Source organism: Ambystoma mexicanum, chromosome 8 (assembly GCF_040938575.1).
Source record: "Ambystoma mexicanum isolate Mex_15411 chromosome 8, UKY_AmexF1_1, whole genome shotgun sequence".
NCBI lineage: Eukaryota > Metazoa > Chordata > Amphibia > Caudata > Ambystomatidae > Ambystoma > Ambystoma mexicanum.
The window spans coordinates 1,405,387,511-1,405,412,504 of record NC_090929.1 but is presented as its reverse complement, the minus strand read 5'-3'; the positions used below and the strand labels follow the sequence as shown (position 1 = coordinate 1,405,412,504).

Genomic DNA, 24,994 nt, shown 5'->3' with positions numbered 1-24,994 from the left:
GCTTTTTCATGTTTACTATTGTTGTGTAGACCGAGCGAGTGCTAGTCGCTTCTGGGAATCATTTGCATATACGATTCCCTACTAAAATCGCTATCTGTGCTTAAGTTACCTCTTGGCATAAAAAGGGAAAAGGGTGAAACCTGAATATGTGCATAAGAGAAAAGAATGTTTCTCTGAAGCCTGCTCTTTATATGAAAATCTAATGGTTGAAGGTTCCATGTCTGCTGGGTCCAGAACTAAGGAAGTTAAATACCCAGTCTAGATGGAAACGAAAGTGTGTGTGTGCGTGCGCTTGTACGTTGCTTGGGTGAAAAATAATATGATACAAGTCATTTATAACGCGTCTGTACACATGTGTTTCTAGGCCTGACAAGACAAGGGAGGGTATGGAGGGGAAGACAAGACAAACAATCTTACTAGGCCTTGTGTCATTCAGATTGTGCAAGTGCTATAGCGCAAGGAGCAGGGTAAGGGGATGGGAGAAGTGCAAGGGATAAGGGAAAGTGCGATCAGGGCATTTTGATCAGAGTAAATGCAGCCAGGACAGCGCAGCTCGGGCGAAGTGCAAAGAGGCAGGCGACTGTAGAGTTTACAGTCCCTAGTGTGTAACAGGCCGAGAGGCAGTGCGGAGGTGACTGGTCATAGAGGAGCCTTGTACCCAGTGAGACTCTTGAGGATATCCAAGCAACCAGTCAGTGCAGCAGGCAGATAGATCAGCTCAGCAGGGGACGGAGAGAGAGAAAGCAGAGGAGGGAAGTCTTGAAGTGCTTTCCGGAACTTCAGGTGGTCTGGTTCAAATTTATGATGGGCAGGGAGGCCGTTTGAGAGGGAGGCACCTGGAGAGGAAAGTGATCTACCCCCTACTCTCTGCCATGGACCCTCAGAGAGTTGGAGGCAGCAGAGTCAAGGTCTCGAGAAGGAAGGTATTTAGGAAGCAAGTGTTGGATCTAGTGCAGACCCCAGCTCCAGAAAGCCTTGTGAACGATGCAGAGGGTCTTGGACTTGATCCTTGCAGCCGCTGGGAGCCAGTGTAGAGATTTCAGGACTGGAAAGCTATGGTCCCTGGGCTTGAAGCCAAGCATCAGTCTTGAAGTCCTGTTCTGGATTAGTTGCAGAGGGCGGAGAGTAGAGGAAGGCAGGTTTAAAAAGAGGCTGTTGCAGTAGTCCAGCCTAGAGAGAACCAGAGCTCTAGAGACAGTGAGATTCTGGAGGAAGGTGTCATGCTGTCTACCCCCGGGCATCCGGATCAAGCCCATCAGCCCTGGGAGCAGGCATCCAGACATTTACAAAAACCCCAGCAGCCACAGCTAGGGGCTGTCTGGGTTCAGTCCTGGTGCTGTAGGCAACAGGCTCATAATAAAAATCAGTCCTGGCGCCATAGGCGCCAGGCTCATAGACATTACTTACCTCATGCAGACCATGCTGCAAATAAATCCAAGCCAACGTGAGGCCTGGATGGGACTATTTTACTACAGGGACTATTTTTTACTCGGGTGTGGTCCTGGGGAACTTCTTTCCTGGCACTACTTTGGAGGCTATTTAAACCACCCGAACAGCAGCACATGCTTCGTGTTATTCTGCATCCAGCAGCGTGACTCTCACTGTGCCTGCAGCCAGGATCCAGTCTTCTGCCACGCCCGCGTGCCTGCAGCCAGCATCCAGTCTTCTGCCACGCCCGCGTGCCTGCAGCCAGCATCCAGTCTTCTGCCACGCCCGCGTGCCTGCAGCCAGCATCCAGTCTTCTGCCACGCCTGCCTCGAATTCGGAGCTCCTAGAATAAAGAGGAAGAAGAGGACAAGGTTAGAAAACGAACTTATTTCAAATTCCTCACCTGATTCCGGATCCATTTCATCTCCCAACCTGGAAAGTACATCAGTCCTGCACGCGTTGCTTCGCCAGCTCCAGCACGGCGCCATACTCACCAGTTCTCACAGCATCTTTCGATCCGGCACTGTCTCCATCATTTCTTCGCCGTACTCCGGCACCTAGGGGCACAAGAATAACAAGGTGAGCCAAGGGAATCAACAAATGCCTCTTACCATCATAGACTTACCTGATTTACCACTGGCGGTATTATTCTCCATATCTTCATATGACGCATCAGTAAAGAGGGAGAAATACAACACGTTAACGCATGCAATAGTTACCGGACAGCGTTGGGTAACACAGACTCTTACCTGAACGCCAGCAGCAGCTACGAGACCTTCTTCTCACAAACTCAGTTGCAACTTAAGGAAGGAAGGGGACAAGAGTGAACATCGGGCACATTGAACTCTTTGAACTTGATACTTGCAATACACTCAGGATGGAGAGCTCATCTTTTACAAACATAAGGTGAGGTTACTAAGGGGATATCGGAGGTGATTAGTGGGGGACAGCAAGAACAGGTGGGAGGCCATCACTAAAACCCAAAGGTGGCTAATCCCTGTCTCCACTTGCAGGAAAATACTTCTTAGGGTCCAGCAGACAAGACTAGGCGGGCCAGTCCAGACAGTCATCTCAGCACTACGCATCACGTTGACGGAGACCGCAGCTGTCCGGGTCCGATCGATACCCCTGTGGGGTCCAGGTGAGCGTAACAGAGGGAGAGGAAAGGAAGAATACCTCAGGAGGTGCAGTTGGTAGTTTGATTTCTTAGAGACGTCAGAGATGTGAGGAGAAAAGGAGAGTGGGAAGTCGAAGATGTCCCAGAGGTTCTTAGCCTTACAAGTGGGAACAGGAAGAGGGCCAAGAGAGGCCAGCCAGAGAGTGACGTTAAAGACGGGTGCAGGTGTGCCGATGAGGAGAATCTCTGTCTTACTGGCATTAAGGCAGAGATCATTGGCGGCACACCTCTCCTGGATAGCAGACAGACGGAGATGAGAGGACAAGCAGTGGCAGAGGGAAGCCTGAAAACGAGCTCAGTGTCATCTGCATAGCACTGAAAGTTGGAGCGGCAATGCAGTGGGCAAGGGGTGCCAGGTATTGGATGAAAAGCCAGGGAGAGAGGTTGGGCCCGTGGGGAACACCACAGTTAGAGGGTGAGATACTGGAAAAGAAGGACCCAAGTTGGACCTGGGAGGGTCGATCAGAGAGCAAAGAGGTCAGCCATGACAGGGACTGATCAGTGATACCCAGGTAATCACGGTGACAGTTGAGCAGGAAGGTTGACTGTATCAAAGGGAGAAGAGAGAACAAGTAGGATGAGGACAGAAGGGATGTTAGTGTCAGGGTTGGAGAGCAGATCTTTGTGGATGTACAGGAGAGCAGTTTCCATGCTTCTGGCAGCTCTGAGGCTAGACTCATGGCCATGGAGACAACCAACAGAATCAGTGTGAAGATTAAGCTGTGAGATGGCCAGCATCAGGAGTGATGGAGATCAGGCGATAGTTATCCGGGCATGATGGGTCGGCTGTGGGTTTCTTGAGAAGATGGTGCACAAGAGAGTGCTTCTGAGGGGAGGGGAAGGCTCCAGAGGCGAAGGAGATGTTGCAGAAGTCGGCCAGAGCAGGACCAAGGGTGTCAATGTGGTCCATGATGGTTTTGGACGAACAAGGAAGAACCTGATTTGATGAGACTTTCGTAGATCAGACATATCTGGAAATCTCATTTGGGGAGAACAGAGGAAAGGAAGAGAAAGAGGGGTGGGGGTGGCTGCAGGATGGCCAGAGGTAGTGGATAGAGAAGGGGGAAGAGGAGGACGAGGCGGTGCACAGGATGTCCTGGTTTTTTTGAAGTGAAATGAGAGGCAAGGGCCGTGCAAAGGGTCTTGGAGGCGACAGGAGAGGTAAAGACTGCAGCAGGGTTGGCCAGCTCCTTGGCGAATTTTTAACAGTTTGGCCAGGTTGTTAGATGCTACAGAGACGCGGGTTTGGATGTGGGCTCTCTTCTTAGTTTGGCAAGGATCCGGTATTGCTCTTGAAGCAGACGGCAGGCCAGTTTGTCAGAGGATGTACAAGAAGCCTGCCATTTCCTCTCAGCCATCCTACACTCGTGTTTAAGGGTAGCTAGATCAGAGTCATACCAAGAGTTGTACTTGGCTTTGGGGTTCAAGCGGATCCTCATACAGGGGCAAGAACATCAAGAGTATTGGAGATAGAAGAGTAGAGCATGGAAAGGGCTGTGTCAGGATGTGAGTTAGCCAGAGGCAGAGGAGGGGGAGAGAAAGTGATGGCGAAAGCCTCAAGTGACACATGTTTCATGGGTCGGATGACCGAGAAGGTAAGTGGCAGTGTTGGAGTTGGTTTGGCCCACCCCAATCAAGAGTCTGGGCACGCCACTTCCAAGTACAACTTTAACCCACCACCGAATGGAGTGAAAATCTCAGCATGTTGCACTGTTCCTTTCCATTCAGCCCCAGATGAAATAACGCATTGGCTTATCAAATCCCTGGGATTGTATCTCCAGCCTGAAATCTCATCATTGGCTCCCAGTGGGTGCAATGATTACATTCAAGACCCTTTGCCTTGTCCACAAGGCTTTCTGGGCCTGGGTCCAAAATAGCTTCAACTCTCCCTCCGTAAATACCTTCCTACTCAAGCTCTTTGCTCCTCCACCTCAAACTCCCTCCGGGTCAACCGCTTCTCCAAGCAACGAGTTGGGGGTAGAACTCTTTCTTCGGCTTGGGCCTCACTCTGGAACAGCCTCTCAAACTTGTGGAGAACCATATCTGATTTCAGAAGCACCTCAAGACCTTCCTCTTTGCTTCTCCCTTCGCTCTTCCTCTTCCCTGCTGATCGGTCTGCTTGGGCACCAGGCACTGGGTTACCCTCTGATTTTCGGGCCCAGGTCCCTGCTTCCCAGCCACTCACTCGCACTGCCCCCTGGCAACCCTTGCACTTGTGTCTGTATCTGCAACCCTAAAGTCCCCTTACATGCACTTATCAGACAACCTCTCCTCCCCCCCTTGTCTGCCCTTTAACCCTGCACTTGCCACCTGCCGGCTGCACTACCAGTTTTTGTTGTTTAATCCCTTGTCCAGCACTTTCCATTCCTCCCCTCTCCCTTGCACTTCCCCCCCTTCCCTGTCCCCTGCACTTGCCCGTTCTCAATGTCACTGGGCCTAGTAAGATCGTTGTTTTGTCCTCCCTTGTTCCCCTCCCTGGCCTTGTCATGCTCTGAAACACTTGTGTATGAGCGCAATACAAATAAAATTTATCATAAGTGGGGCAGTGACTTATGCAGGGGTAGTACGAGTGCACACACACATAATCATAGTTTAGGATAATGGAATGGCAACTGGGGTGGCCAATCAGATTCCAGGGCTAGCACATGCCACCTCAGGCCACTCCCTATTGCACTTGGGCTTGGGCTGTGATTCTAAACCAGTGCAATCATCAACTCTAATGAAAAGCCACAAAGGAATTTTTAGTCAAAACCCCATTCATTTTAGAGCACAAAAAGTTTGGTCTTCATGCGATCCCAGCCTCAAATGGGCCTCAGAGGAGCATAAACAGTAACAGTGCGGGAAGCCACCACAGCTTAAATACATTAACATATTAAAGCGTTTTGGACTCGACAAGGATGGAACACCTGCCAGTGGTCACCTGCAGACATCTGCAGAAAGGTTCAGTGATGTACTCTGTCTTTGCCCAGCTGGGGAGTGTGTTACTACAGGAAGACATTACTCCTAAATAGACACTGCAAGGAGTGTGGCCTTGAAGAAGGAAGTGACCATGCCTACAAGTAGACTGTAACCTCTTTGCAGGGCCCTCAATGGGTCACACATCTTGTTCCTTCCTTGCCCGTAGGCTTCATGTGAGAAAGGCCAGCACTTCCCAGACTTTTGCCACAGTTCGGCAACTAGAAATGAAAAGTCAAAATTATGGGAACCTCGGGCCTCTTTACAATCCTTAACATGCAGCAATCTTGTCTGTACACTTTCAAACAAAGTAACATAAAACATAGGGGGAAGGAAGCTGAACCCTGTAATCGAAGCATGGAATGGAAGATCTCACCTATTATGCTAAGCCAAGAATATTAACATGCATTATCTACCCATTCCAGTCCCCTAAGAACCAAATCTTGACCAAATGAGTAAGATCTTAGCCCTGTAGCAGAACACCAATGTGCATGACATAAAATGAAATGGATGTCCCGCAAGCACCACCATAAAAGGAATCGCTCCTCAAGGCAATCCTGAAAAGGATCACAACAAACATAGGTACTGGGAAATATAGTCCGAGCATTAGAATGTCACACAGGGGCAGACTGCATCGTCTAGTTGTTGGCCAAACATGTAACTCTGTTTTAATGTTTGAGAAGAACTAAGGGAGCACAGAAGAACTCTATGTGGTAACATGCATGTTACAATGTATATTTGGACACTTCCGTATTGAAACAAACTTGTTTGTTGAATGGGAGAGAAGTAAAGCACGTATTGTGGTGCAGCAAGCCATGGCAACACACCAGGAAGGTACCATATTCCTGTTAGGGAGACATTTCAGTTTTATGCCAAATCCCCTCTACCTGTGAGACCCCCAGCACTTTTAGCTGGACTCCTGATCTTTTTGTCTTTTCTTGTGAATGAGGGGAGCCTTTTCCCACCCCCATTCATTATTTTTGCTCTGATTACGGGAGCCCTTCTTCATTATGTTTTCCTTTATTTTATGGAGTCTTGCTTTCCTCCATATTTTCTAAAAGCATCTGTGATTCACTTTTGCAATGCACAGCACCTTGTGTGCAGTGTTGCTGTGAGCACGTTTGGGCTTTCCTTTTTATATTCTTTTATTTTCATTGAGAACTAATGTTCCCAAGGATAGGGGGATACTTTGTATCCTTCTTACTTTTTCTTTTGTGAGATCAGCATACACCACCTTATGTGGAGTTCTGAGGGGTTTCACTGTATCCCCTTTCTCACTGCTCCTGTAACATTTCTATTACAGTGACGAGCATACCTGAGTGGCTGGTGGCAGTGGACGTATTTAACTGACTTGTCATTTTTACTCGCAGGCTGCCTTCACAGAAGGGTCACCATTGTCCCAAAATGGTGGCTGTATTCCTTTTTCGACATTTCTTGTATGATTGTCCTTTCTTGGTCATCTTTCTGCCATCCGCGGTGGGGGAGGTCCTGGTTTGTATTTTGTCTTTGGTGTGAATCCTTTGTGAAGCCCGCCGAGACTCCATTGTGTATGCGAGGACAGGAAACAGGGAAGGAGTCGAGCTCTGCTGTTCTTTGTCTTCTGACATGCCTGCCTGGAACCAGTTCCAACTGGGAGCTTGGCTGTCCTGGAAACGCAGCCATCCCCCAAAGTTTGAATGTTGCATGACTGTTTGGCTGGGTTGCTGGACAAAAGGCGAGGATCCTGAGGCAAAAGACAAGTTGACCACTGGAACAGAAGAACCAAAGAAGACGACCAGAGACGCCTACAGCACCTTCCAGCGACCGGAAAAGCCTGCTGAAATACTGCTGCTGTCGTGACCCCATTTTCGAATCGATATGGAAGCTTCGAAGAAGACGACTTCCTCCCTTGGACTGGTGGCCATAATCAGTCCTAAGACGATCCTTCATTTCAAGCCATCCCATGATGAGCTGCAACCTTCCTAGGCTGCAAACCACCAATACCCTGAGGCCTAATGCCTGAGTCCCTCCTTTTGTCACCAGGATCAAAGAACGGGAGACTGCGTCCACCGCTGCTGCATCATGAAGGTATCCAGCTTCAACTTCATCACCCCTCGGGTACTGTGGGACTCAAGGTAATACTTTCCTAGAGTCTTCTGTCGCTCCTTTGTTGCTGGAGTGCTCAGTCCGGTGTTTAGGTGTTCACCCATACACGTTTGCCTAGGCCTAACGCTTGTGCGCATACAACGAGCCTTTCCTGAGGTACCTGAACTCTTTGACCAACAAAAGCTAACTACATACTTGTACTTCAAGAATACTCTGGCACTTTGCCTTTTCTACAGCTGTGCCTTACCTGCTTTACCTCCAATCTGACTTTGAAGAACTCATACCTAGATAGGGATGGACTGCTAAAGCTCCTAGGCCTTTGAAAAGTATTACAAGTCTTGGAAAGTGCTTACCTGCTAATGTTGGTGGTGTTCATATGGTTTTCTTCCTACAACAGAATGTTTTGAGTTACTATAGCAATGGTTTTACTTACCTTCGTATTGAATTCAATAATCTTTACATTGAGGTTTACTCACCCGAAGTATGGCATTGGTTTTCTATTGTGTTTGTTTCAAAATAGTACTTACTTTATCTACAGATGTATCTCTGCCTTGTGTGTATACATAATATAAATACCCATTTTGATATAATTACAAATGTAGAAGTGTTTCTTTGGGCCTATGTATAAATTCTTTATACTGACTTACAGCTCACTTCTAAGATGAGCCTGGCTGCTTTACCATACTAACAAAACCTTGAGTAGTACAGACCTATACTTGAGGTTGGGGCTCGGTATATAAAGGGGATAGGTTTTATCAAGTTCTACCATAAGTGGCCTTTATAAAAACTGCCCTAACCAATTCCTAATGCATAGAGAGGAATAATTAATATTTCAGTTATCAAACAACAATATGGAAGAAAATAAATGACATGTCTTGGAAAGAGCAGAGCTTGAAGTCAGGACCAAGGTTTCAAGCAACCAGAAAAAGTTCCTCCCATATTCCAAGAGGAATACAAGCACACATTGGTATAAGATCCTAAGAAACTCTCTTTGGAACGCCGAAAGTTATCGTAAGTTAAGAAATAACAGAATGATATGCCTATGAGAGTCAGACATCATCCTGATACAAAAGAGATGGGTTAGCCGCTGGAAACAAATCAACACAAGAATGATGGTCTTAATTCTTGGGAACCAACAACCTTGTTTGGCCATGGAAAATAATACTTCTAAAAGCCTGACCGGAAATGTTTTACACAAATTGCAGGCCATATTATTGCAACTCCAAGTCCTATAGATTTCTGACAAAGGAGGGTCTTGAAATCACAAGACCGTGATTGATTTAAAGTGGGACCTGGATTTATGACCTTCAGGTTAACATTCTCAGGCTGTATGTCATAAGCAAAGTGTACCAAAACAAGAGGTCACTGAGCCAAGGGTTGCCTGCTATAGGGAGCCACCCCTCAATACAGAGAGTAAACTTTACACAGTAACTGTAAGAAACCGTTCTAGAGAACATCCGTTCTCCCTGTACAGAGGAATGACCTATTTCTGTGCTGGCAGACCTATAATAGAGAGCAACAGAACCTAATGGGCTCCGAAGGTAGTTAAGGAAAGAAAGATCGTCCCCTTCAGACGTGTGTGTTCAAGGGCCTAAGAATCCTTATTTCTACAGTAACAATCCCTCCGTACACGAACTGTAATGCAATAAAGCAAGTACATGGAAGTGTTAAATCGGGTTGTCTACAAATACATAGATGAGAAAAGGATGGTTTAAAATGTACCTCTGCCTCACTGCAAGCATTCATAGGAGCCCAACAGGACCTTTATTAGCTTCATCAGTAATATTAACAAACCAGCGCAAAGGTAAAACACAAAACCTTGCAGAGCAGGAACCCCAAATTAACTCGAGAGCATTCAGACCTACCTTATCCCAACTGCAGTCGCATATCTCGTGATGGCTGCACGAGGATCATTATAAAGGAGACTTAGTAGTTTGCTGTCTTTTTTTAAATATATCGTTTTAGGAAAAAAGCTAGAGATCATGCAGAGTTTTGTTTCAAAGCACAGCAGACAATGGGCCACCTTCCGAGTCAGGCGGTCTGGTAAAGTGCTGGTATCCGTGGATACTGGCACTTTACTGAACCGCCCGACTATGGGTTTGCCAGTGGGGCCACCTGGGTTACCTCCAGCTAAATGCTGGAGATAAGCAAGGCGCCCTACTGGCCAAAAAAGCTGTGGCAGTAATGGCCTAAAACCCTTTCATGAAGTCCTATGGTACTCCATGAATGGGGATTTACACCGTCCCACCGGCACTCATAATCCGGCGGCAATGTTTATAAATGGCAGTTCCAGCTGTGGGATGTTTTTACCCATGCATCCGAGCCCTACCAGAAAAACTGTGCATTACTGGCATTGAAAACATCATGATGGCCAGAGCTTCCCAGAAAATGCACAGGGAAATGCATAAAGAATAGGCTGCCACCCATTTTTGCCCATGTTATGGGCACAGAAGGGCACTGCCTAAAACCACCATTGGGCTACACACAGTAGCCTGAGCCCATTGCAAAAGGGGCAATGCTGATTGCCAAAAGCAACCCACAACTATTGGGAATTCATTCCTTCAACGGGCACAAAATTATTTTACTGCAGAACCACACCAGTGCCATGTGCTGAACCTGGATAATATACTTCCATGTAAAATCTCTTGTTTGGAATGCATTCATTCAAGACTGATCCAAAAAATGGACGCAGTACCGATAAATAGCTCAAGGCGGCGCTAGCGGTCTAAACTCTGACAGGGAAACTGCATGTCAGGAGTTGCAGGAGAGGCCTTTACATCAAAGGCTGGGAGTTAATTAAAATCTTAACCACATGCTGTTCCCAGAAGACAATCTGATTTAATTAACAGGCCAAAAGGCTGGGAACCCTTCTCACCTCAGGAAGCCCAGGAAACCACATGGTCATACTAACCAAATGCAACGTGGCTCCCTGGTCTGCTGACCTCAGCCTCCCAGAGACCACACAATAGGCTCTTGCACTTGAATAGAATATGCTGATGTTGACTGTACACAAAGAGCTCCCAGCCGAAGAGACATGTGATCACTGACCCACCCAAGTCTTGGAGGCGGACTCCAACACTCTGAGAACTGAATTGAAAGCAAAATATATATTTTACAGAAACACTGATAACTCTTGGTAACCGGATGACAGAAATGTGAAATGTGGGGAACCTTAAAATGGAAACTCTGCCTACAATTCAAGCCCAAACTCCAATTTGTGTGATGTTCTGGGGCAAAACCCCGCCATTTATTGACACCACAGACACTGTATTTAAGCTAGACAAATGGAAAGTTACTGAGATATGTGTAGTAGGAGGGTGTACATTTGTATACATTTTAATGAAAAACCAATATTGCAAAACCAGTTAAAAAGCGCAAAATGTTGCCATTTCTGAATGCAAGCCCCCAGGAAGAGCAGAGTTTGAACAGAGTATACCTCATGTGATATGTGATGGGTGCATGTAATTTTAAACAACTGCGTATCTGTGCAATATGTATTTGGGTCAAATATAGATTTGCGTGGAAACTGACCAGGGGAGGATCCTCTGACCCATAAAACCTACAGCATCACTCTGACTCACATTTCCTTCCCCCAATCATGGGAGAGGGGAGAATTGGGCCAATGACAAGTAGAGAGGGGCAGGCTTAGCTAGGCCCAGGCACACACCCATTTTCAAAACACATAAAAAGAGACTGCTGGGACAGGTAGAGAGAGTCAAATCCAGTTGCTGCGGAGCGTTTTGCCGGACCACACAACATCCAGAAGATACCAGTTCCAGACTGACTCCAGCTACATACTCCAGAACCTAGAACTTATACTTTAGAACCTAAATCAGAGGCCTAAAACCACAAGCTGAGTTCTCTGCAGCAGGCCTCAAATCATTGCAAGCTACTCACAGCCGGGCGAGCTGCTTGAATCCCTTGCCAAGAACTTTTCCCAGGACCAGTGCAGAGATCCAGGAGTCGTGCAGAGACCGCTGTATCTGGACAGACCAGACCAGTGCCAGACCCAACCAGACCGTGCAGAACCACAGACCCAGAGACCAGATCGCTGTGAAGTGCCGCTAGCCTGATTGATCAGATCCGTGACGAGACCCAGTCCTTCCAAATATATTGTGAGTACAGCTAGGACGGGGCAAAACCAAATCTCTTAGTTTAAAGTAATATAATTCAATCTATTTAACCTAAGTAGAACTGCCTCCTAACTGTCACCTGCCATTTGTAAAGCTGCACCACTGTCATTTGTCAATTCTGCAGCTGCAAGCTGTCACCTGTCATTTTGAGTTTACTTTAAATCCGAAAAATGACCTTTACAAATTCTTTTATATCTCCGTAATCACGATTCACGCACTCGCGAATTTTACCGCGATTTGCGATTTGGTTAAAAATCCAGCCACGTGTAACCATCAGCAGTCATTTCTTTCCTTGCTAAAAATTTGTTTGCCTCTTAATCACCATCTCTGAATCATTACTAAAGTGAGCCGGAACTCATCCCAAGTAGCTACCACTCCCCCTGAACCTCCTAAAGGGAATTAAAAGCATTTTCAGCATATTTTTCATCCATTGCCATCACATTTAAAAAGCATTTTGGGACTGTGTTTTAAAACTCATACCGGTTTTCTCTAAGCTTGCTGGGGTGGAACTGAATATCGTATTGTATTTGATTGCATTCCTGAGAACTGTGTGCTCCTCTTTCCATCTACTTCCATGTCTTATATTGCTAGGGGAGGGGGTGAATTGCCAGAGAAAAAGTGATTATATTATCTTTTGCTAAAATCATATCAAGTATTTCTGTACTGCATTTTATTCCTCATTGCTTTTCCCTTGAAATCATAAAAGTAGTTTTGCTACTTTATCCATCCTATACTGACTCCTCATGGATTGTAAAGAAGTGTGCTAGTGCCAGATTACCCATTGTTGATCAACATCATATGTCTAAGTGTACTATCAGATATTAATTTATTATAAAGTGTGATATATATATATATATTGTTTAAATTCTCAAATAAACCTTTTAAACTTGCAAAACAGAACTACTTCTTGGCTCAGTGGGGTCAGGGGGATTCTAAGAGATGGGTGTTATATAGGGGTAGTCATCCAGAACTCATGAACTGGACATAAAGATATATCAATAAGGGTTTCCATTCAGTATCCCAGACTAGGCATTGACTTAGCTGTAGTGTTGAATTGAATCTTCTTACACAGCAGAAAGCAATATCAGGAAATCCATGCCAGCAAAGCAGTACAGGGGGTCCTGGCATCTAGAAACATAGATATTCCGCCATGTAGTACTGTCAGTTTTTTTCATGGCAAATCTATTTCGCCTGGCTAGTGCCACCCCCCTCTTCTAGAATAGGGAAGGAGAGGGAAGGGAGCTTGTACGGAGCTTGTACGGAGAGTCTTGTCACAAGCTTGACCTTGGCAAGATCAATTCCTTTCCCTTGGAACATGGAAAATCCCTGAACCGCAGGGGGATGATTGAGGAGATGGGGGCATTGAACCAACACTGCACGGTCACTTCCCCGCAACCATAAGAAAAGAAAAGCATCCAACGCCAAAATGAGCTTCATGTACATATCCCCTCAATCTCTAGCCCCCCACAGACACCATTCTAAAAGTATTGAGATTTGATGGAAGACCATGAACTTGATTGACGAAGGTCATTAATCCCTCACAATTCAAGAGGTTTGCTAATTAAGCAACCCATCAAGCCTTCAGAAAGTGCCTTCCTATTAAAGGAGTGGGGGAGGATGTGGATGACATGTGAACTTTTGTAAGGTTACTACACAGAGCAAGCCCAGATGGATTTTTTTTCCAAAAGTAATCAAACAAATGTGTTTTTAAAAGTAATCAAACAAATGTGTTTGGTCTACAAACTCCGGATAAGCGGTTGCTCCCCCAACCATACTTGAATGAGCACTTGGGGGCAAGGAATTGAAGGGTTAATTTGCTATTTATCCCTGCCTCCCCCAGAAACACAAGGAAGATCTTGGATTAGAAGATAATCTGAACACAGCATGTGTACAGTTGCAGGAGCCCCAGGCCCTGTAGGTCTCATGAAAAGGGCCTTTGGGCTTGTTTTTTTTTTTCTTCCCAGAAATAGTTTTATTTTGTTCTTTCTTTGAGCGCATTTTTTTCCAGGAGTGGGTGGTTTTTCATATGACCAGTTCAAACGATGAATGGATCGTCGCACTGTGTAACGAAATGAGCAAGTTCCAAGAACTTTGTTCCCTTTTTAACACTTTGTTCTCACGCTTGGTTATTGCCTTGAAGGACAGAGCTGTCTGAAACGGTCAACCTGCAGTTTATTTAGTTACTTCTGAGACAGAATAATTACACTCCTATATGAGGTAGAACGTTCTCCATCTCATAATACAATCAATTGAGAACAAGAACGTGAATTAAATGGAACTTGGCTAGATCCAGAGCATCATCTAGCACGACATCTGACGTTTGGAAACTGGCAAATAGGATTATGGGTGATTAGTCAGGTGATTTATACCTGGACTAATATTGTTACTTATTTTTTTAAATTTCAAAGCCTGTTTCCTGACATGACTCTCGCCTCACACAGCAAGGACTCTGATGAGGAAGACGGACAAAGTGGTAATGAAGATTCCTCGTAGGTAATTGCAAAGATGGCCCCTTCAGCCCCCTCTCTTGTCCCAATTCTAAAGAATGAAGGTATTAATAGTGCCACAGAAATAGGAGAAAGCGCATAACAGTGCTCCAGGCCGCGACCCCACCACCACCTTTCTGCATTTCCTCCTCTTCAACTCCTCTGCAGTGTTCTCCTCCGAGTGGAGTGGCAAGGGTTGTCATTGCCCCTGATACATTGCCTGCTGTACATTGGCCCGCTGTACATAGGCCCCGATTGGAATCTCTAATGCATTTGACTTAGCAATTTTTTTTTTCGACTTAGCAATTCTATACTTTGTTAACTTTAAAGCTATGCTTTGGTTGTCACTGTAAAGCAGTGGCACGTTTGGCGGTCTTTCGCCACTACTGAATGAGTGATGACATTTTTCACTGCTTATGTAAAGACAGGATTGCTATTAACTCATAACAAAGCTGTGCTACTCTCCGCCCCCTTTGATTCTCTGCTGCCCTGTTGATTATTTCTTAAATGAAGCATTGTCCTCTTGCTGCTCATATCCTCAGGAGTCTGCAACATTTGGCTCACTAGATGTTAGTTTACAACTCACACCAGCCTTAGCCAGCCTAATCTGTGGTGAGGGACCATGGAAATCACAGCCCAAAACACCTGGAAAGCTGCAGGTTGCGTACATTTTGAGAACACCCTTAAAGCTACTTACTTGGTTGGCGGATGCACAGTGCCATGGGAAAGGGTGAAGGATGCAGAAAGTAAAACCTGGTGAAAATGCCAGTGGACTAGTTGCTACTGTATTTAGTTTAGTTGCCAACTGGATTTTTTGATATCTGAAGGGGAGCGCTGGGGTACAAAAGAAATTCTAGTTATATATCGCAACTGATACGTGTGTCTAATGGTGTCCACTCCTATGTTGTCCTTAACCAGTTCAATTCCCTTATCTTTTCTGAAATCCAGAGGTATCTCTAACATAAGCCGTTTAGAACTATTCAAATAGCTTCTCTACCAGGCTGAGAGGGGGCACTCCTGTTTCTATCTGGTAATTGAAAAGAAGAGACGCTGGTAAGGCTGGTGGGCAGCAGCATGGGAGAAAGATGGTTTGGTCAGCCAGAAAATGTTACGCCCTGTACTATTGCAACCGCTGGTGAAGGTACATAAAGAATATTCCATGTTTAATGACTCGGGCGGGTTTCCCTACCGTTTGTGTTTCCAGTAGCACAAAAAAAGCAAGCTTTTGTCTCCTAAGCAGCACTACCAGGAAGTAAGTCATGGCTGTGAAACTGCCCCACTTGTTACTGTAAAACAGGCCAAACTACTTTTGTCGAAACGTATGTAACTTTTTATTAGAGTGCTAGATCACTTGCCTGAATACGCCACATTAATAAACACAGTTTCGTAATTAGGGGTTGGATGATACAATATGAGGGTGCAATTTCAAGAACATTCAACAAATAACTATATACGACATACACATTTTATGAATCTTTTGATGGACTTTCAGTTCTCTGTTCTTTGAAATGAATAATTTGCAATGATTTCTGAAGCGTGGGTTCACTTTAGGGATTGAACTTTGTTTAAAATGGTCTTTTTGAATGAAGATGCTTGCCCCTTTGTGAGTGAAACACATTTTTGCAACGCTCAATGCTTCTTTTGGTAAAGGGGATGCATATGTTTATAGCATATAGATTCTAGTCCAGGGGAGAGGTCATTATTGTGGCACAATGACCTGCCCGCAGGTTCATCTCAGACCATAAGTGGGGGAAAGGTCACTATGCCAAGCATAAGGACGCTTCCCAAGTTCTATATGGTTTTTAGTGCATAGTGGCAATGGCAGTATATACATTAAATCTGGTTTATTTTCTAAGTATTTAAATAACGTAATTTGTATAAGGCAATTATTGTAAACTTGGTTGGACTGAAACAGTTTTAGAATGAGCTTGCATTAGGTGTAGTGTAAAAGTGAACAACTTCTACAAAAGTAAAGCATTGTTCCATTTAAGATTTCAATGGGTTGTGCTAAATTGGATGTTAACAGTGACGCTGAATGAGCAGTGAAAATAATGCCTTGTTGAAAGAAATCTTGCTGGGAAATTGCTTGGCTGTTTCATGACTCCAGAGAACTGCTTGTTGTTTGCCTGTCTGCTCCTGAAGTCAGTAGTTATTGTTGGTGGAAGAAACTGGACACTTATCTTTTTTGTGTGTGTCAGTGCCCAGTCCAATGCTTTTCGAACAAGTGATGCTGCACCTTTTAAGAACCAAGATGCTAACATGGTAGTGTTCCTTAATAAGCGTATGAGTGACATTTTGCTGTAGGGGCTAGATGCCTGATTTAGTTACTGTAGAAGCGGACCGATTCTTGTAGTTTTCTATGGGTTAATTCTGTAAAGAGCACTCTTGGAGTATGGATGAATTGATATGGGCACCTTGGCGCATTTGAGTTAGTGTTTGTACAGGATTATACCAGGCATTTTACCCCGCCTGCTGTCAGTAATTCAGTCCTGTCTGGTTCAGTGTCAGCTAGCTGCCATGAATCCAGTCCGCGTCCTCTGCCAAGCAGCAAGACAGAATGTCCTCAGACCCAACGTGATCTGCCGTGATAGCCACATAAATCTCTATAGCATGTATTTTCCGGAACTGTATTGAGTACCAAGTAGACTCTAAAACCCTTTTAAGCACTTTTCCTCTTGTGTAGACATCCCCAATCCCCTCTTCATTGTCCATTCTTGATTATCTTTTCCCCTTGTGCTTGGGGGATTTTATTTATTTATTGTTTGCTTGTTACGTGCTTGTACAATAAAAATATATTGTTTCATAGCGCCCACAGGGCAGGGAGGGAGAGAGGGAGGGAGGTAAATACAAATTAAACACAATATTAGGAGCAAAGGGGGACGAGGGGAAGGGACAAACCTACTATGCTTTGCGAGTATTCAGAACGTGCAAGAGCAGAAAGGAAGAAGGAGGAGGCGGTAAGTGCTGGGGTGTCCGAGCTCGCGGGTGAGCCATGGATGAAGTACTATGAATGTTGAGTGCTACCCGGCCAGGGCCGAGGGAGGGGCAAGTGCAAATCTCCAGGTTGGATGGTGTGCACATGCAAAGTGCTGTGGATAGACAGGAGCTGGGGAGAATTGGTGTGGGAGGTCAAGGCCCCGAAGATGCATAAGGGCCAAGGACATCAATACAGCAACAGAGAGATTAGCAGAGGAGAAAAAGAGTTAAGGATGAGGAAAAGAGGAAAGTCTTAATGAGCTTCCGGAATTTGAGAAGATCCTGCTCAAGGCAAAAGGGGGAGGCTATACCAAAGCAGGGAGCCCGCAGAGGAAAGAGAGCGACCCCCTAGCTGGTATGATCAATAACAAAGTATTTCTTTTGAGAATTTTGTACCCGGTGATATGTACAGATGTGCCAGGTTTTGCCAAAGTTGTGAAATACAGTAAAAGTGATCTATTGGAGCATTTGCCTGCGCTTTGCCTTACTGAATCTCCTTTTTATTTGTTCATGCTGCATTCTTTTTTCTGTGAGTGACATAGAAAACTGTCATGTTGATGAAAGTCATGGAAATCTTCAGGAAGAGAGTGCCCCTTCTGGTAAAAAGTTTTGCTCTGATTCAGTGGCTAACAATGTTTGGGCATTCATTGAATTTTGTACGTACCCCGTGTTTTCTAGACTGTACTACCATTTACTTTCTTTGAACAAACAAAATGGGTGCCCTTCTGGACAGGCAGCAGAATGGGCTAGAGTAATGCTAAAAATACACAAAAAAAAGGAATTGCTGCCAGTGTTGATATCCGTGTGGTTATTAATTTAGAACCTTGACGCATCAACATATGAACAAATTATAATTCAATGCAATAGTAATTGTATACATAAAAAATCATACAAACCACTAAAGTGTGCTCAAAATGAGACATACATGTTAATTTATTAACATTTCAATGCAGAGCATTTTGATTGTGGCTCATTGATGGGCATAGACATAAAAAAAGGTCAAATACAAATTACTTGTGTGTAGTGAGCATAATTACAGTGCCACTTTTTTTCTTTCATTGCGGGGAGGCAACAGGGAGCCTCTGCCTGTTGCCCTCATCCCCCAAAAAATGACCCGATTCCCCTCTCCCCTGTCCACCCTTACACTTACCTGCAGGACAGGAGCATTGCGCTCCGGTCCCATCGCTCCTCCCGTCGTGCCTCTGCCATAGATGCAGACAAGTCCCTTTTCCATATGGAGGCGCCATTTTTTTTCCAATTTTCATCGGGAGATCGGCTGCGCAAGCAGTGTAAGCCTCCAAGGGGCAAAATTGTGAAAGCCATTTGCACCCTGGATGAACCCTGGGGTTCGATTGGCTTTCATGCCCTGCCAGTCGGGCGGACATGGCCTTTAACGGCCCGCAGCCCGAGCTGAGGCCCTCTCTTCGTTCGGATCTGCCTTAGCTAGAGCTGGTGCACCGTTCAAGGCCATGTTCCACCCTCCTGGCAGGGCATGGAATCTATAGTCAACCGGAACTTAGCAAGAAACTTAGTTCTGATGATCCGGACAGGATTACTTTCGCTTTATTCATTATGAATGCTCGGAAAGTTACCTTCAAAACAAATGTACGTGTCATATCTCTTAAAGATTGTGTTGTATGTTTTCCTTTCATAATTCCATCTTGTTCTGTTACTTTTAAAATAGTGGTTGCAGCCACTTTAGCAGTAAACACGTGCATATGAGACCACACTGGATGTATTTTTATTTCATTTTCATATAGTGTGAAAGAAGTAGGGCTTCGGAGCGCTCTACGTATGCATGTACTCCCAAACAACTATTTTATGAGTTATTTAAATGGTCAAAAACTGAATTGTTTACATTTCTATGACTGGAAGGGTAAATATAAAGCTCATGGATAAAATAGAAACTGGAATGCGTGGAGCTTGGTTTGTGGCATACTTGGTTATCAGATGAAACTCTTCCCTCATCAGTGGTGCTTCATGGATCCAAAGTCATCTGATGGCTGCAGTTAGGCACTTTGGCCACTGGTGTGGACACTGTTTGCCTTTGACAGGAATGGGGATGGTGCTAAAGGGAGGGGGGCAGACTATTGCAATTCATTAATTAATAACATTAATCTTTTATGAAGTGCTTGTTAGGAAAGATTTTCATTGAGGTGTAATTTTTCCTCCAGCTGTGAACCCCCAACTTTTTGCTTTTTTCTGACCATCCTCACTTGACTTTTACCCGTGGAGCCCAGCCTTCTGCTGTACTCCGCTGTGCTTTTGCGCATCTTGTTAAGGGGATATTGACATGCCGTACAGACTGTCAGTACTGGGAGACTTTGTTTCCCTTAGTCTTTCACTTTGTTGCCATTTCTTGGCAACATTTTATCAGTGCACAAAGTACCTTCCAGTACAGCGCGCTGAGTTCTTTTTCATTTTGAAGGCCCTAGACACCCTCAAAGGATTTTTGGTGAATGTATAAGTGTTCCCAGGACAGAGCTGGTGGCAGCTGTTACTTTTAAACCATTTTTGACTCTTTTCAATCGTCCAAACCGCATTTACCGCGTTTGCACCAGGACAGTGGCCAGTGCCTAAAATGGCCATGCCACAAATTCCTTTGTTCTGTCCTTTAGTCATTTTGTCCCTTTGCCTTATCCAGGTCGAGCAGACCTGGGAAATTCCTTATTTGGTCATGCAGATCCCCATGAAAACCGAAGCTTTTGCGGGCTGCTGCATGCTTTGTGTGTGTGCGCATAGGATGTGGGCTGGAGCTGTCTAGTTCCAATACACATCCTGGGTGCCAGGATGTCTGGTGTGCTGGGATGACTGGGACCACCGTGGTCTGTGATTAGGCCACATCTGGAATGGGTGAATGTGAGCAGATCTTATTGGTTTTTCTTTGTTTTGGCGCTAAGGAGATTTTGGATGAGAAGGCACTCTAAACCTATTTCAAGTCGATCTTCTGAGTTCACACCAAACTTAGTAAAGGAGGCAAGTGTCCTGAACCAAAGAAACCGATCTGTGGACCGGCTGGTGACCCGCTGGAAGGTTTGGCGCCCTGACCCCGCTGTTGTACTGTCGTAGCCCCTGTTTCTCATCAATCACAGAAGGACAGCAAGGGCGCTTCGACCCATTGGAGTAGTGGGACTAACTACTCTTGGCACCTCCTACTTAACCTGCAAACAAGCCCCTTTGGAAGTGTTCCTGGACCGCCCTGTGAACTGACCAGATCGTATGGGACCTTTGCTTTGGAATCGCCGCCGTCTCGAGGTTTGACTTGAGACTTTGGGAACCGTAAGCTCTTGGTTAAAGGCACTCTCCCGCCGACTTTCGTACTCCTAGGTTTGGAATTAGGAGAGTCCGCCTGAAACTGAGCCTATGTGGTACCCGTGTTGTCCCCGCTGTGGTGACAAGCTTTGGGGGTGCCTTGCTGCTATGCCCTCTTATGCCCCAAGACGAGCTGCAGTGGAACTGGCCCGATCCCTTCCCCAGAAGTAGAGAAAAGGCCACTGTCTGACCAGGGACTGAGCTCCCGAACGCAGCCCCTGAAAGACAACTTTCAGGACTCGAACCTGCGAGCGAACTGGATTTGACTGGTGAAGTTTGGTCCGGACTGCGTCGAGGGTCGCTGAGTACTTGCAACACTTACTGGTGACCCCTGGCGCATCCATAGACTTTTACACACGATTGTCCCCCAAGAGCCACTCACCTTTTGAAAGGATATTCTGAACTACCATCCGATTCCTGGAAATAGCTCTGCACCCTTGTGGAGACCCTCCTCGAATAGTGGAACTCTATTCTTCATCGCCTTACCCCCCCTTCCTGAGCCACGACAGACCCTTGAAGAGACCCGTTTTGTACTTTGACGCACGATTAAGCGCTACTGCGCTAAATGTACCTTTGAGCACAAGGCTCCACACTTCATAGGGATTGGACTGCCTATTAGTTAGGGTTTGGGTTGCTGAAGAATTGCCTAAAGTATATTTGCACTGTCTGACCCCCTTCTGTTACAGATTGTGGATCCATACTTGTTTGAATATTACTATAGTACAACAGTTACCGTATATATGTTCCCTGGTATAAGGTTGTTAGTATTGTTAATATTGTTGTGGTTTCATCTTGTGTTTGACTTAAAGGTAGTTAATAAATGTATATATCTTTTTGATGTATACACCTGACTGAGAGTAAATTGTGGTGTTGTTTACTCTGTGTGCTCATTGTGAACTTTAGATCACCCTCACCCCTCCTGAGACCTAGTCTTGACCTCAACCAATGCTACCTTGATTGGTCTGGCTTGTCCAGAAGGTTACCCTGTTCCACGAAACTAGGCTGGCCTTCTGAACCTCTGCCCACCAGGTCTGAGTTCAGAAATCCATCTTAACAGAGCTTAATACTGGCAGCCAGTCTCTAAGCGTGGGCCAGGATTCAAACCCGTGTTGCTCTGCCTTGTCTTGCTTCCAAGACAGAGAAGTTGCTCCTAAACTGTCTTCCCGCCCATTCTTGCATTTCATGATTATGGTTGCTTCCATTCAAGAGTGATCAGTTTTGATGGGAGACTTTGTAAGGGTTTCATAGTGGCTGACAGGTGCTATGTTCAGAGATAGCTAATGAGTGATCATTAATGTTTTTTTGTTTAGCCAACACACTGAACTGAAGGTTAAGCACAGGCGGCCCTATTGAGCCAAACCTGAATCACCCAAATATTGGACATTTTGGTAAAATTGAGCTTCTCCGAACTCTATCTGGAGATTGGCAAAGACATTTCTGCATGTTTGTGCTAAAAATGGGTCTGAATATAGAATGCATAGATCCATTTCCCGATTGGAGGGAAGATGTTTCTAGAACGGTTGAAGCAAGGTAGAAAATGGTTTATTAGACGTTAAAAGACATAAGTCATTAGGCATGAAACACATTAAAGACATATGTACGTTCAAACAATCAGTTGCCCTTTAGCAACTAACAAGTGTGCAAATATGCAATAGCCAGCACAGTGATAGTAAGTCAATAATTCCAAGTTAAAAATAGTCATTGCAAAATATCTGTGGTCGTAGATTATTGAAAAAATAACTCGCAAGCATGGATTAACATAGCACCCTAGTAGTCCTGTTGCATAAAGTGTTCTTGGGGGTTAAGTCTTCAATAGAGTGTTCATGCTCTGTGTAGGTATTTTGCTGTAGCAAACACTGTGGTTTCGTTATCTGTTCTTTTATATTAAGACATGACTTTGTTGATGGTCATTGCTCTATGATAAATCAAACTTGGTTTCAGATATGATTTTCAAATAATTCTAAAATACATATATAATGAACAAATAAGCATAAACTGTTCCTCAGTTTCAATTATGGTTTTTCAGTGTAAACATTAATCACTAGTATTCTTGTGCCACTTGCTTTTCCGATATGCATAAATGTATCATTGTTTCTAGATAGATCTCATAACCTGTTGCATTTTATTTTCCCAGTACTTAGTCAAAACTGTTGAACTCAGATGTTTTCCATCCGCTCCCCTCCGACCTTAACATACAAGTCATTTGATACAATTGTCTTAGAAAAGGCATTCGTTTTTGTGGGTTAGTTCGATAAATTTGCATGATGTGATATTATAGTTTATTTATATAGCGCCTATACACAATGGGCCTCATTAGGACCCTGGCGGATTTCGCGGTGCTAAATGCACCGCGAAGCACGGCGGAAAGCCGTCGATAGCGCCATGGGGGTTGGCGGATTTACCGCCCCATTCCGACCTTGGCGGAGCGGTAAATCCCCAATCCCCATTCTGCCCTTCCCCATTCCCATTCTTGCCCCATAGGGTATAATGGGAGTGGGGAAGGAGTTAATTACGCCACCGTAAAATACGGTGGCGTAATTAACAACGAGGTCCCGTAGCGCCATGGTTTTCTCCGCCTGGTAAAACCAGGCGGAGAAAACCTCCATGGCGCTAAGGGAACTCGTAGTACGGCGGACGGGTCCGCCGCGATTAGCGCTGGCGGAAACCCACTCCGCCAGGGTCCTAATGAGGCCCAATGTGTTTCAAAGTACTTCAAGGCCGGGGAGGGAACAAGGGAAAATACAATGACATTCTTACAGGCCATGAACAGTGAGGTTGTGAAATAACTATCGTACTTGGCCTGACAACATTTCAGATAGTGCAAGAGCTAAGACATAGATAGGGAAGGGAGGGGAGAGTGGGAAGAAAATGGAAACAGACAGGCGACTACCGCACTAGGCCTGATGACATTTCTGGTAGAGCCGGAGAAAAACAAAAGGTGAGGGAGAGGGATGCAGAACGGGAGGGTAGGAACAAAACGAGCGACTATCGTACTAGGCCCGACAACATTTCAGATAGTGCTGGGGGAGGAAAGAAAACAATTAAGGGGAGGGGGAGGAGACAGACGAGGTTGCTATCATACTAGGTCCAGGGACAACTCTGGTAGAGTAAGTGCATAGAAGAAAGTAAGGGGAGGAGATGGGAAAAGGGAGAGGAGGAGAGAACAGAGAGTAAGCAGTCAAAAAGATTGGAGAAGCAAGAGGGGAGAGCGAATACAATTACAGAAGTCCGTAGTAACACATAATGTTGCAAGCCAGGATACAAGATGAAGATGGGAACAGCATGATTCAGGGCCACCATGAGTACAAGATGCAAAGGAAGTCCAGCATAAGAGTTGAGAAAGGGTGACGCCCAGTGAATCAATGAAGTCCAGAAAAATCAAATCCAGCATTGACCACAAGACGGTGATGGTAAAACTAGAATGTACCAGGACAGACTCCTGCAGAACTAGGCTGGGGGTGTGGGGGGGGGGGTGGAGGAGGGAGGTTGTGGGAGACAGGGTGTTTTTTAATATAAGAGCAACAGGATATCGAAGCCTCTATCTTTTTTTCTTTTTTTTTTTTTAGAGGTCTGCCAAATAATCTTTATATTTACTCAATTCCAGGCATCTGCAGAGTCTTCGCCAGTAAAATACTGATTTTAGTGCGACAATATGACTTAATGGCACAATCTTAACTCTTAATTTAAAAGAATTGTTGATGCATTTCTTGGCATGCTCAGTAGTCTCTTGAAGATCTCACTTTCTATTGTGCGCTGGGATTTACAGTCAAGTTAACCCCACATTTCTGCTCCAAAAACGATTCCTGGGCAGGCTCTGCTTCAGAGGTGGACTCAGCGATATTGAAGGGCTGAATGTCGGCGTGACGCAAGGCTGGGCTTCGGCACATGGCACTTGAAGGAGGGTATCGTGCCTCTGCACGGGCTGGTTCTACTGAACGTGGAGTGGCCACCTTGCTCCTGAGTCTGCTAGGGCGACATGTTGTGCTTGACTTGGTTGGCCTGCAGGGCTGGTGCCTGTACCATGGGCACCATTTTGAATTTGGCCACCGAACCGGTGGTGCTGGGGCCATCGCTCCTGATTCTTGAGGCCAGTGCTGTGTTGCTGGCCTGCAGTTGGGTGTTGTAAACCTATCCGGTTGGAAAATGTGGCTTCTCCCTCCTGCTCATGGCAACACTTACCAACATTTACATATGTACTCCAGGACATCTCCATTCAGAAAGGGCAGCGGCGGCAGCAAGTATCGGGGCAAAATGGATGTCTTCACGAGGCAAGCCTCTAAAGTGAAAACTCAGGCCTGTGGGTATGTCAAGGACGTGGATCAGCACCCAGAGCAGGGAACACCAATCGTACAGACCCATTTGGAAAGCATGCACGCCAGCTTTGCCTCGGTGACCACCAAGCTTGACGATGTTACCGCCAATATTAACACGTTGCACACTAA

The 24,994-nt window shown here is 45.4% G+C and overlaps 1 protein-coding gene across 5 annotated transcripts in view; it reads left to right on the top strand.

The window, feature by feature from the left end:
- R3HCC1L (R3H domain and coiled-coil containing 1 like) overlaps positions 1–24,994 on the top strand; it is a 482,602-nt gene that overhangs the window by 265,272 nt on the left and 192,336 nt on the right. The window lies entirely within an intron of this gene.